Source organism: Halichoeres trimaculatus, unplaced genomic scaffold (assembly GCF_033239565.1).
Source record: "Halichoeres trimaculatus isolate MK-OKI-2021-1 unplaced genomic scaffold, fHalTri1.1 fHalTri1_scaffold_2, whole genome shotgun sequence".
NCBI lineage: Eukaryota > Metazoa > Chordata > Actinopteri > Labriformes > Labridae > Halichoeres > Halichoeres trimaculatus.
The window spans coordinates 4,425,070-4,439,068 of NW_027437180.1; positions in this window are offsets into that span (position 1 = coordinate 4,425,070).

A 13,999-nucleotide genomic window follows, 5' to 3' on the forward strand; every position below is an offset into this window, starting at 1 on the left:
TGTGTTTAGGTGGACGTCCTCATTTGGTCTCAACTAGTGTCTGACAAGTGTGTGTAACTGTGTCCTCATATTGTTAGAAATTGTAACAGTTTTTTGAGGTTGACATACTCATTTGGTCTCAACTAGTGTCTGAAGAGTCTGTGTATTCTGTCCTCATATTGTTAGAAAAGTGACTGTGTTTAGGTGGACGTCCTCATTTGGTCTCATCTAGTGTCTGAAGAGTATGTGTATTCTGTCCTTATATTGTTAAAACATGTGACAGTGTGTTTAGGTGGATGTCCTCATTTGGTCACAACTAAAGTCTAAAGAGTCTGTGTAACTGTGTCCTCATATTGTTAAAAAATGTGACAATGTTTTCAAGTGGACGTCCTCATTTTGTCTTGTCTAATGTCTGAAGAATGTATGTAACTGTGTCCTCATATTGTTCAAACATGTGAAAATGTGTTCAAGTGGATGTCCTCATTTGGTGTCAACTAATGTCTGAACAGTCTGTGTAGCTGCTTCCTCATATTGTTAGAAAATGTGACAGTGTGTTAAGGTTGATGTCCTTATTTGGTCTCAACTAGTGTCTGAAGAGTCTGTGTAACTGTGTCCTTATATTGTTAGAACATGTGACAGTGTGTTTAGGTGGATGCCCTCATTTGGTCTCATCTAGTGTCTGAAGAGTCTGTGTTACTTTTTCCTCATATTGATGGAACAATTGACACTGTGTCTAGGTTGACGTCCTCATTTTGTCTCAACTAGTGTCTGAAGAGTCTGTGTAACTCTGTCTTCATATTGTTAGAAAAGTAACAGTGTGTTTAGTTGGATGTCCTCATTTGGTCTCAACTAGTGTCTGAAGAGTGTGTTACTGTGTCCTCATATTGTTAGAACATGTGACAGTATGTTTAGGTGGATGCCCTTATTTGGTCTCAACTAGTGTCTGAAGAGTCTGTGTAACTGTTTCCTCATATTATTAAAACATTTGACAGTGTGTTTAGGTGTACGTCCTTATTTGGTCTCATCTAGTATCTGAAGAGTGTATAACTCTGTAGTCATATTGTGAGAAAAGTGACAGTGTGTTTAGGTGGACGTCCTCATTGGTCTCAACTAGTGCCTGAAGAGTTTGTGTATTTGTTACCTCATATTGTTAGAAAATGTGACAGTGTGTTTAGTTGAACATCCTCATTTGGTCTCAACTAGTTTCTGATGAGTTTGTGTAACTGTGTCCTCATATTGTAAGAAAATTTGACAGTGCATTTAGGTAGACCTCGTAATTTGGTCTCAACTAGTGTCTGAAGAGTTATGTGTAACTGTGTCCTCATATTGTTAGACCATGTGACAGTGTGTTTAGGTGGATGTCCTCATTTGGTCTCAACTAGTGTCTGAAAAGTGTGCGTAACTGTGTCCTCATATTGTTAGAAATTGTAACAGTTTGTTGAGGTTGACATACTCATTTGGTCTCAACTAGTGTCTGAAGAGTCTGTGTATTATGTCCTCATATTGTTAGAAAAGTGACTGTGTTTAGGTGGACGTCCTCATTTGGTCTCATCTAGTGTCTGAAGAGTATGTGTATTCTGTCCTTATATTGTTAAAACATGTAGCAGTGTGTTAAGGTGGATGTCCTCATTTGATCACAACTAAAGTCTAAAGAGTATGTGTAACTGTGTCCTCATATTGTTAAAAAATGTGACAATGTTTTCAAGTGGACGTCCTCATTTTGTCTTGTCTAATGTCTGAAGAATGTATGTAACTGTGTCCTCATATTGTTCAAACATGTGAAAATGTGTTCAAGTGGATGTCCTCATTTGGTGTCAACTAATGTCTGAACAGTCTGTGTAGCTGTTTCCTCATATTGTTAAAACATTTGGCAGTGTGTTTAGGTTGACGTCCTTATTTGGTCTCAACTAGTGTCTGAAAAGGGTGTGTAACTGTGTCCTTTTATTGTTAGAACATGTGACAGTTTGTTAAGGTAGATGTCCTCATTTGGTCTCATCTAGTGTCTGAAGAGTCTGTGTTACTTTTTCCTCATATTGATGGAACATTTGACACTGTGTTTAGGTTGACGCCCTCATTTTGTCTCAACTTGTGTCTGAAGAGTGAATGTAACTGTGTCCTCAAATTGTACAAAAATCTGACAGAGTGTTTAGGTGCATGTCAACTAGTGTCTGAAGAGTGTGTGTAACTGAGTCCTTATTTTGTTAAAACATTTGACAATGTGTTAAGTTTGACATCCTCATTTGGTCTCAACTAGTGTCTGAAATGTCTGTGAAACTCTTTTTTCATATTATTACAAAAGTGACAGTGTGTAAAAGTCTGTGTAACTCTGTCCTCATATTGTTAGACAATGTGAGAGTGTTTTTAGTTGGATGTCCCCATTTGGTCTCAACTAGTGTTTGAAGAGGGTGTGCAACTGTGTCCTCTTATTGTTAGAACATGTGACAATGTGTTTAGATGGACGTCCTTATTTTTCTCAACTAGTGTCTGAAGAGTGTGAGTAACTGTGGCCTCAAATTGTTCGAAAATCTGACAGTGTGTTTAGGTGGATGTCCTTATTTGGTCTCATCTAGTGTCTGAAGAGTGTGTGTAACTATGTCTTAATATTGTTAGAACACCTTATAATTGTTTCGTAGCTAAAACTACAAAGTCCTAGGGGTTAAAGGCACTTTAAAAGTCCCAATAGTAATAAAAGGAAGTCAATCCTTGGTTCTTGTGGAAAGACATGCCTTATCCTCTGCAGCACCTCTTCAGCCCTCTTTGCGTCTCTTTAACTTCTCTGCTACGCTACTCTTTAAGGAGGAGGAACTGAGTTATGGGCCCATGTGTCCTGACACACACACACTCCAGTAAGCAAAGGTTCAACCCCTTTCCTTAGCTTTATAATGAGAGTTTTATCATTCTCTTTGTAGTTCCCGGTAGTCCTTTGCGTCCCTCACCCACGTGTTGTCCCGGCCCACATCTTTAGTAATAAAACCATACAGCAAGCAAAATCACACACACACACACACACACACACACACACACACACACACAAACACACACACACACACACACACACACACACGTCGACTTGGCTCAGGCTTGATAACTTTCCTTTGCTTATCTGTATTTTGGTGTTTTATCAATCCTTCTCCATAGTAGACTAATCTATGGTAGGTTATAATTAGGTTATAATAGTAGGTCAATCCTGGTCCATGAAGATATAACCAACACATCCAGGCGTCTTCCGTATTGATCCTTTTTCTTTCTCAAGGGTCCTTTCTGTGTAGCCCGGTCTGACCTGTTTCTTGTGCTTCCCTGTCGCACCTGCCTCTCCTAAAGTCTCTGCTCCTTTCTGCCAGCTACACATTGCAGAGTCAGGTCCAGTCAGCATCAGCTGTCAGTCATTGCCTTGATTACGTGTATAGGAGGTCCTATCAGATAAATTTAATAACACTTAAACCACACTTTTAAACCACAAGTTATAAAAATTAGTGCATAATTAATAAAAACTCACTGTGACACATTGAGAAATGGGTATGGTTTTGTTTGGCAGTTTTTGTTTGGAGAGGTGTGATAGCACAATAGCTAGGTACTTGCCTGCTTTTGAGCAGTACCATGTGGTACTACTGTGCTAATGCTCCATACAGTGTCTTTCAAAGGCTCAAGAACTGAGATTTCTGATGACTCAAGCCGTGCACTTGACTCAACAATGCTGGGTAACATGGACATTTCTGCCTCACCCACCCTGGACAACATGAGGGACACTCCTTGCTCACCCACCCTGGACAACATGAGGGACACTCTTTGCTCACCCACCCTGGACAACATGAGGGTACTCTTTGCTCACCCACCCTGGACTACATGAGGGACACTGCAAAAAAAAACTGGCATCAGTCAACAAAGAAATGGTAGAATATTAAAAGCACCCCAAAAAAATTTGTTGTGATTAATTATAATAAAAAAAGATGCATTCTTCTTGTGCATGGCAGTATATGGGCATGTGCTTTTATCATAATACATATTGTTACTCATTCCTCTAGATTCCCAGAGAAACTTAGTACTCAAGGTTTCATCAACATCCTCTAATGGAACGGTTTTGTTTAGAGCTAGGTGATGGTACTTATATACTTATATAGCTCTTTTCAAGTCTTTCACCCAATCACACCACATTCACACACTGGTTGTGGTCTGGTTCTATGGCATGAGCCATCAGTCATATTTAATCCATTCACTCAAACTCCACTGAAAACCAGTGTATCCTAATCTGCATTGTTGACTTTAGTAAAGCCTTTGTTTGAGTTTTAAGAGATTTTCTTTTTTCCCACTTATTACAGCTAGGAAGGGGAGAAGCAGGTGGACCATTGAGGAGGTGAAGGCAGTTGAAAGTCACATGTCACATTTCATCACAAGTTTTAAAGTACCAGGTAAAAGTGACTGTGAATCCTGCCTCGAGGCTGAGGCGCGGGCTCTGAAAAACAGAGATTGGGCTGCCATCAAGTTCTACATTCACAACAGAATCATATCATTAAGAAGGAAGATGAATAGATAAAACTAAATAAAGGAAAAAATGTGGCCCAGGTTGAGTTCATATAAGATTTAATTTTTTTTTTTGCTCTATTTTGTTGTTGCCATTTCTAGATTTCTATGTTGCTCTGTGCTGCAAAATGCTTGGAATAATCAGCACGTTTTTTTTTCCCTTCAATCCCCATTCTCCTGGTTCAGTTTCATCCAGTGAGAAGGTTTCAGATAAACCGTTCTTTGGAATTGTTACATCCAGGCATATACACAACATTCTTTTAACTGTGATGTTTGGCTGTTATTTTGCCTTCCAAGTTTAAAATGCGTTCTAGTCAGTCAGTACATCTGAGTTACTGGCTTGAAGGAAACAAAGCTAGGTTTGAATATTTTGTGGTCTACATATGTAAATGTACATATGCTAACAATTAAAAATTCAAAAAGGCAGAAAGTCATTCAAGTTTTTATTTGCATCAACGAATACCTCAACTGGTATAAATGCAATACAATTATAACATTTTAAAAGTAAACTGACCACATTTTTAGCTGTCAACTTAAAAGTTGCCTCATTCAGGTCAGTTTTACCAAGTTTAGTCAGGCAACTCACTATTTAATTGTTTATTGTAGCAGCAAGCAGATGTATGTTTAGTGCCCAGGCTCCTGCCCCATCACTCCTCACAGTTAAGTTGATAAACACAATCCCTGAGCCTGCAGGTGGATGCTGGGATGGTGGTGGGGATGAAAGAACATGCAGCAGTACAAATGCAGGGCAGCAGAGACATTGACAGGCAGAGGGAGAGATGGGACATTCCCAGATGAAATAGACCACCAAATTAAGAGACAAAGGATGTAATTGGAAGATGGTTATGAAGAGTGGGACACAGGATATGTGCATAGCAGTGCAACTTGAGTTGTCTGCCTGAACTAGCTCACAGGCTTCGCTCCATTTGTGTTAATTGGAACATCAAAAAAATCTTTCAGAGTTAATGTATGCCTATTAGTTGGATATTTCACACATGTAGCAGAAGCCTAGTTAAAGAAATACTCTACTTTTACTAGTCTTGAGAAGTCCTGTACACCTGAAAAATGTGTGTGTCCAGGGGTTTCAAATTTGACATAAACCTGAAATATCTGTGTGTGATGGTTTGTCTCTTATATGTCACAAAAACATGACGGTGTCCTCAAAAGTAGCAGAACAGTCAGGCTTGACCAAAATATTGCTCTAGCCAAAATCTTAGCATATACTTATTCCTGGGGTCAAAGAAAGCAAAGCTTTTGGTCCCCAGGTCTCTAGGAGCTTGGCAAAGGCGTGTCCTCATTTTTCACAGATTAGTCAAACGTCCTGATATATGCTATAAACACGTATTTGTGTGTGTTTGATGTGCTAAAGTTCTCAGCTTTCTGTGGATGTATGTATGTAGGTGTGTGTGTGTGTGTGTGTGTGTGTGTGTGTGTGTGTGTGTGTGTGTGTGTGTGTGTGTGTGTGTGTGTGAGTGTGTGTGTGAGTGTGTGTGTGTGTGTGTGTGTGGGTGTGTGTGTTTGTGTTTGTGTTTGTGTATGTTGCTACAGCCTATAGCTCACTGAGGAGCATGTTTCTGAGGTTGATTTTAGCAGCATTGAGGACTGAGAGTCAGTTCTATTTCGTATAGGCTTCGCCCTTTAAGGCTATCGCTAGTGGGTTCACCCTCGTGCGTCAGCGCAGCACTGAAAAACCTTGGTCCACGCCCACCCACGTGATGAGCCTCCCGTGTTACCTGCCTATAAATAGCCGCGGGTTCATACAATCTGCTCCCTCTTTTTCTTCAGCCTCATGAAGCAGCACTAGAAGAACAACAGTAGCAGCAGGTATAGCTTCGTCGGAGACCGTCAGAGTCCTGCCCTGGCCCGGAGCACGCCGTGCAAGCGTTGACTTTGCCCGAGAAGTGCCTGTACTGCAAGCTGTTATCCCCAGTGGAGAAGCGGCATCGGGTGGATTTTTTCACAGACGCTGCTGATGATGATTTCACTGTCGCCGACACTTGCAGTCTGGAGGAAGCACTCAAACCTACTCACAGGGCCGGGATGAAGTCGGCCCTGAGGAGGAACTGTCAGTCTCACTCCAGCTGGAGGAGACTGACTTCGAGGATGAGCACGTGGGGGCTCGCTCAGGTTTTGCTGGGGTCCCCCTGGGGTCGACCACCTCTCTGCTGGTCATCGGAGCACTCGTCCAGGAGCTTCCCGGCATCATTGAGAGGGCGGCAGCATACAAAGTTCTCTCCGTGCCCGCAGCTCCGGCTCTGGCTGAACTTGATGAGCTGGCGGGCTGTTGAATTGAATTGAATTGATTTTTATTTCGGTCATGTCGACACACATATACAACATCACACATTGTCAATAGATGATCACATTGTACATGTCCGAAAGGGAAGACGGGAGAAGCAGAGCTTATCTAGTCCCGTCCCCGTGTTTTTGCAGCAGCGCACATGGCCCGCACATGGCCCACCTGGCCACGTTTTCCTGCCATTATCCCTTACCAGTCCGGGCCCGTGACTGAACCAAGGAAGCTCCGGGTGCCGGCGGTTACATAAGCTCCCATCACTAGAGTCGAGGGGCTCACGGATGAGGGCTTCCCGCCTGTTCCTCCATTTGATCCAGGCCTGGCGGCTGTCTTCAGGGTTCGACCGAACCTAATTTGCGGCCAACGACAGGCCCTCCCCTCTCCCCGGGCCCAGATCACAGATCATTTTCACAGACAGGTCCCACCAGTGTGCCAGCCAGGCGTCAGCAGCAACTAACAACATCACTCTGCTGGCGTACTGCATTACGCAGACAGCAGCGGATTCTGAGTAGCTGACTGAACGAGCAGAGGAGCTTAGCAAGGCAGCGAGCGTGATAATCCCGCTCTGCGCCTCCATAGTGGTGGCATCAGCCCGCGTCATGGCCTCGCAGCACCAGATACACTGCAACATGTGGCTCGGTCTGTCCATCTCGATCCCTGAGCAAGTTAAGAAGGAGCTGCTGGAGGGCCCCACCTCCGCTGACGCGCTGTTCGGCCAGCATCTGCATTCTCTTGTTGAGCACATGCAGAAGACGTCAGAGGAAGAGAAGATCTGGAGGCATGTGGCCGGCTCTCAGCGCCCAGCGGGTCGCTGCGTCACTCTCAGCGTTTATTTGTGCATCATAGAGAGCACTCGCAGGGGCGCCCTCTCTCTGCTCAGCGCCTGTCACATTGGTTGTGTGAGGCTATTTCACAGACTTATGTTTCATCTGGAGTGCATCAGAGCACTCTACGAGAGGAATTTCCTCCTCCGTGGCTTTGCACAGTGGGATGTCAGTGGAAGATATTTGCGCTGCAGCATCTTGGTCTTCCTCATATTCATTTGTTTGGTTTTGAGGGACGTCTCCCTCTTCTCTATCTCCCACTCTGTGCTAGGAATCCTATCAGAGTGATAGTTAAGGACATGAATGGATTCATTCTGGTCTTGGATGAGACAGATGTGTTATTGGGTCTGTTCTGGTCATTGTTTGACTGTTACAATGCGTAACGATCGTCTTCTCTGCTTTTCAGCAACAGACCAGCAGAGTCAGCCCTTATGGATCATGAATATTCATTATCTGGAGGCTGATAAGGAACACATCATCAGGCAGTTGGCTTTGCGCACGTATGCGTATACAGGGCACAGGAGTTCACATGATACAGAATTCTGTGAATGGACTTGTGAGCGGACCTGAGTTTATTGGAAGCTTTGATGTTGGGTTTTTCGGATGAGGACCCAGTGAGGCATTGACTACATCCTGCTTCGCCTTTAACCCACTAGTGATAGCCTTAAAGGGCGCAGCCTATACTCATAGAATCTGGAGTTACAATACGTAACTATTGTTTGCTATCCGTCATTGAGTGTGTATAATTGTGTTATTTTAATACTTTTTGAGCAGCAGATCATAAACATCAAAACCACGCAAAAAAAAAAAAAAAATCACTTTAGCATTAAGTGTTTTTTTGATCTTATTTTGTTAGATACTCCTTCCCATACCACCGTGCTGTCTTTAAATCACACATCCTCTCACTCGCAGATCTTCTATCAGATGTGTGTATGAGGCTGTGATTCTACTCTGTTTTCACCATCTTGGTGTTTGTTTGCTTTAAAGTCGACTGATGTATCGCTTGTAAAGGATGCGGACTTGTTGTCGTGTGGTCGTCTCTGCTCATCTTGATCAGGGCAAACGCAGCAGAAGAGAAACTGATTCAGCAGAGGGCGCTGATCTACCAGGAACATCGAAATCCACACAGACGACAGAAAGGAGAGGAGGAAGAAAAGCGCTGCCTCGGAGCTCTGGCACATCCTCATGCAGTGTTTAATGCAGCGAGCAGTGTGTCTGAGTTCTATTTCGTATAGGCTTCGCCCTTTAAGGCTATCGCTAGTGGGTTCACCCTCGCGCGTCAGCGCAGCACTGAAAAAAACTTAGTCCACGCCCACCCACGTGATGGGCCTCCCGCGCTACTTGCCTATAAATGGCCGCGGGTTCATACAATCTGCTCCCTCTTTTTCTTCAGCAGTCATGAAGTAGCACTAGAAGAACAACAGTAGCAGCAGGTATAGCGTCGTCAGAGACCGACGGAGACCGACGGAGACCGACGGAGACCGACGGAGACCCCCGCAGACCGCCGTAGACCGTCGCAGACCGTCGCAGACCGCCGGAGTCCTGCCCTGACCCGACCCGACCCGGAGGACACCGGACAAGTGCCAACTCTGCAGGAGAAGTCCCCGTACTGTAAGCTGTTATCCCCAGCAGAGAAGCGGCGTCGAGTGGATTTTGTCACCGACGCTGCTGAGGATGTTTCTCCGTCGCCGACGCTTGCAGTCTGGAGGAAGCCATCAACCTACTCGCAGGACCGGGTTCGAATGATGGCGGCCCCGAGGAGGCACTGTCAGTATCACTCCAGCTGGAGGAGACCAACTTCGAGGATGAGCACGTGGGGGCTCGCTCGGGTATAGCTGGGGTCCCTCTGTGGTCGATCATCTCTCTGCCGGTCATGGGAGCGCTCGTCCAGGAGCTTCACGGCATCATCGAGAGGGCGACAGAATACAGCTCACAGATGAAGGCTTCCTGCCCGTCCTCCATTGAATCCAGGCCAAGCGGCCGTCTTGGAGTTGAGAAGCTGGCTGAAAGAGCAGAGGAGCTGAGCAAGGCAGCGAGCATGATCATCCCGCTTCAGCTCGCGTCATGGCCTGGCAGCATCAGATATACCGCAACATGTGGCTCTGTCTGTCCTCTTTCATCCCAGAGCCAGTCAAGAAGAGCTGCTGGATGGCCCCATCTCCGCGGACGCGGCCAGCAGCTGCACTCTCTCATGGAGCACATGCACAAGACGGCAGAGGAAGAGGAGAGAATCTGGAGGCGTGAGGCCGGCTTTCAGCGCCCAGCGGGTCACAGGCTGATTCGGTGGGACCACCGGGACCAGCCCCAAAGGCGACCGCAGCGTCCTGCAGCATCTGTCTCTCGCCCCCCCCTGCTCCAGCTCCTCCTCCACCTCCTCCGGGGTTTGTGTGCAGCGGAAAAGGGAAAGGAGTTGGCGTGGCGACACCAACAACACCAACAGCTCTTGTAAGAGCCACTCACAGATCTCATCTGTTGAGCTCTCCTTTTTCCCTCCTTCAAAGTCCGACCCGCTGACATGGCGGCGGACGGTGATCACACAGCCCCCACACAGAGCGAGCCTGCTGCCGTTAACTCTTCGGTTAACGAGCAGCACGGCCGCGAGTCATCAAAGCAGCACACCGCTCCTTCACACACGGAGCGCTCCCTGTTTGCTCCGGCTGATGCCAAATTAGATATTCATGAGCCCACGGACAGAGATTCTCTGCTTCATGTGGACAGGTTGGCTTCGCCTTTTTCCCTCTCTTCTCAGTCAGTGGAAAAAGAGCCTGATCAGCCCTTTCAATCAGAGCCCCCCATGTGCTGCAGCTCAGATTTCTCTGGCGCAGGAAGCGGCGGCTTAAGTTGGCTCACCTCTCTCTCGGAGGAGGCGCCACAGCACCATGCTCGCCGCTCTCAGAGCGCTGCTCGGAGTAGCGACGGGTATGTTCGCTGGACAGGTAGATGAACAGGCTGATCGCCAGGGGTTATACTCTGCAGTTTGCTTCGTCTCCCCCATTCCGTGGCGGGGGGATGCTCTCTCCCAAGCAGGGGGAACGATCAGGAGTTTCCCTGTGATAGGTCAGCGTCTGTGGGCCTGGCCGCTGAAAGGGAGCGCTTAGAGAGGCTCGGACTCTCTCCCGAGGTTGTGCGCACAATCCAGAGCGCAAGAGCTGCATCCACGAGAGCTTCGTACTCGGGGAAATGGGCAGCTTTTCAGCGCTGGTGCATGGAGTCAGGCTTGGATCCAGTGTCTTGTCCTCTGTCTCGCGTGCTGTCTTTCCTCCAGCTCCTAATGGACAGAGGTTTGGCTTTTAGCACGGTTCCGTTTGAACCCATGTCTCAAATCTCACCAAAGTTTTTATCACTCAAAACAGCTCTGCTTTTAGCTCTTACTTCAGCTAAGAGAGTGAGTGATCTGTCAGCCCTCTCAGTTGCTCCATCTTGCCTGCACATTCAGGGAGATTGCAGCTCGGCTGTTTAACGCCCGAATCCTTCCTACATGCCTAAGAACATTAATAGCTCTTTTAGGTCAAGAGTTATTAAGTTGGAGGGATTTTTCCCTCCTCCGCATGACTCCGAGGAGGAGGCTGCATCACACCTTCTTTGCCCTGTGCGCGCTCTGTCTTGTTACGTGGAGCGCACGGCCACGCTGCGTCACTCTCAGCGTTTATTTGTGCATCATAGAGAGCACTCGCAGGGGCGCCCTCTCTTTGCTCAGCGCCTGTCACATTGGTTGTGTGAGGCTATTTCACAGGCTTATGTGTCAGCTGGCTGTGTTCCTTCTGAGCACATCAGGGCACATTTTACAAGAGGAATTTTCTCTTGTGTGGCTTTGTACAGTGGGATGTCAGTGGAAGATATCTGCGCTGCAGAATCTTGGTCTTCCCCATGCTCATGTGTGCGGTTTTGTCTGAGAGATGTCTCTCTCTTCTCTATGTCCCACTCTGTTAGGGATCCTATCAGAGTGATGGTTGTGACATGAATGGATTCATTCTGTTTTCTGGATGAGACAGGCGTGTTATTGGGTCTGTTCTGTTCATTGTTTGACTGTTACAATGCGTAACGATCGTCTTCTCGGCTTTTCAGCAACAGACCAGCAGAGTCAGCTTATGGATCAGGAGTATTCCTTATCTGGGGCTGAGACGGATGTGTTATTGGGTCTGTTCTGCTCATTGTTTGACTGTTACAATGCGTAACGATCGTCTTCTCTGCTTTTCAGCAACAGACCAGCAGAGTCAGCTCTTATGGATCATGAATATTCATTATCTGGAGGCTGATAAGGAACACATCAACAGGCAGTTGTGTGCGCACGTTCTGCGCATACAGGGCACAGGAGTTCACATGATACAGGATTCTGTGAATGAGATTGTGTGCGTGCCTGAGTTTATTGGAAGCTTTGTTGCTGGGTTTTTTCGGATGAGGACCCAGTGAGGCATTGACTACATCCTGCTTCGCCTTTAACCCACTAGCGATAGCCTTAAAGGGCGAAGCCTATACGAAATAGAACGTTAGTTACGTATTGTAACTCCAGATTCTATGAGTATAGGCGCAGCCCTTTAAGCTATGGGCCTCACTGGTTCCCCTTATCAGCTGAAGAAAAAGGCTGTTATCGGGAGCAGATTGTATGAACCCGCGGCCATTTATAGGCAAGTAGCGCGGGAGGCCCATCACGTGGGTGGGCGTGGACTAAGTTTTTTCAGTGCTGCGCTGACGCGCGAGGGTGAACCCACTAGCGATAGCCTTAAAGGGCTGCGCCTATACTCATAGAATCTGGAGTTACAATACGTAACTAACGTTTTGGAGCCTCATGGTTTTGTATATCCTGGTAGATATGACTGGTGATTTGATTAACCCTGTTTCATTCAGTGTTTCTAGAAGGAGCCCTCTACTTTCCTCAGTTAGGACATTTGTGCTGCAATTGGTGCTTTTGTGGAAATTTTAAATCTCTTCACACTCTGCACAGAAATAGACACCTGCTGGTTCAGGTGCTTGTTTGCAGGTGTCTCTTTGATTTGCGTTAAGCAACATTACATGCTGTCCTCACAGGTGTCTGCTCTCCCTGAGTGGGGACAAGACTCCTGATAGTGTCCCCTTCTCTGCTACTCGTCTTGTTACAATACTGTATCCTCACAAGCACTGCTGTCATGTCTCAATAAAAACAAAACTGCCATGAGCAAGACTGAGTGACTGAGTAAGAGCTGAGCAACCAAAGGAAGAAAGTGTGGGTCCAGCTCTCACACACTGGGAGTCAGCTGTTCTGGAGAAAGCTGCTGTGAGAGCCTCATCTTTTTTTAGCACGACACGACACCAGGGTCAGTAATTAGTCCTTGGTGTATATGTTTTATTTATATATTTATTGAAAAGCTTCATAGATGTTTAAAAATATATATTTCTAAACTTATGTTTAACACTTATTGTTTTCTTTATTATTTGTCTTGGGGCCATATTTTACCTTTGTACCTGCTACAAAAGCTGCTTCAATCGTCTTGCAGCATCTGTATTGTTGTTCATGGATAGCAGTTCAGCTCTTCTTGAAAAAAAGCCTGAGGACTTTTCTGCTTTATTGTTATCTATAGATAATTCACAAAGGTGTCAGATGAAAAGGTCTGAAGTTCAGGACGGATACATTTACACCATCAGGCCTCTACCTAAAGAGACAAGCACTCACAAGAAACCTGCTGCATAATAGTAGAAAATTCCTGAAACCACATGGCTCTTAATGTTCCCCATGACCTGAAAGAAAAAACAAGTTTGGTCGTAGTGAGGCAGCAAACTTCAAGCTTATACAAGTGTTGTGAGAAATCAATGCTGCAAAGAAATCTGTGTATTCTTTTGATATTTGGTTTTGAATCGAAATACAAAATACTGTTTTGTTTTGTTTTGTTTTGTTTTTTTTTTAATAAAAAAAAATAGATGAAACTTAGTTTGTTTTTCAATGTCCCATTTGTTAACATAGATCACATAAAGGGCAGTTTAATTACGGGTTGATTTTGATTTTAGTTTTTTGTTTGTCAGATCATTGTTAGTGGGGAGTTCTTTCACTTGTTGATTTTTCTTTTTCCTTTTTTTTAAATTAAAAAAGCAGTCGATCCTTATACATGCAAGCAACTCAGTCAACAACCTACGATGAGCGGACAAATGAAATAACAAAGTATGTGTATAAAAAAGCTTGTGGCCTGTAATTTAACTCACCTTTATTTATGGAAAAATGGGATATATATACATTTTCCCATTTTTAATATAAACATCTTTAAAGCTGAGATCTGGACAAAAGGAACTGTTTTCTGTTTTAGATCTTTTATTTGTTTGATCCACAAGTGAAAGAAATTCAGACTGGGATACCTGAAAACCACTGAAACAAAGTTGTTATAAAGACTAAAAATATGAAATTGATAATAGTGTT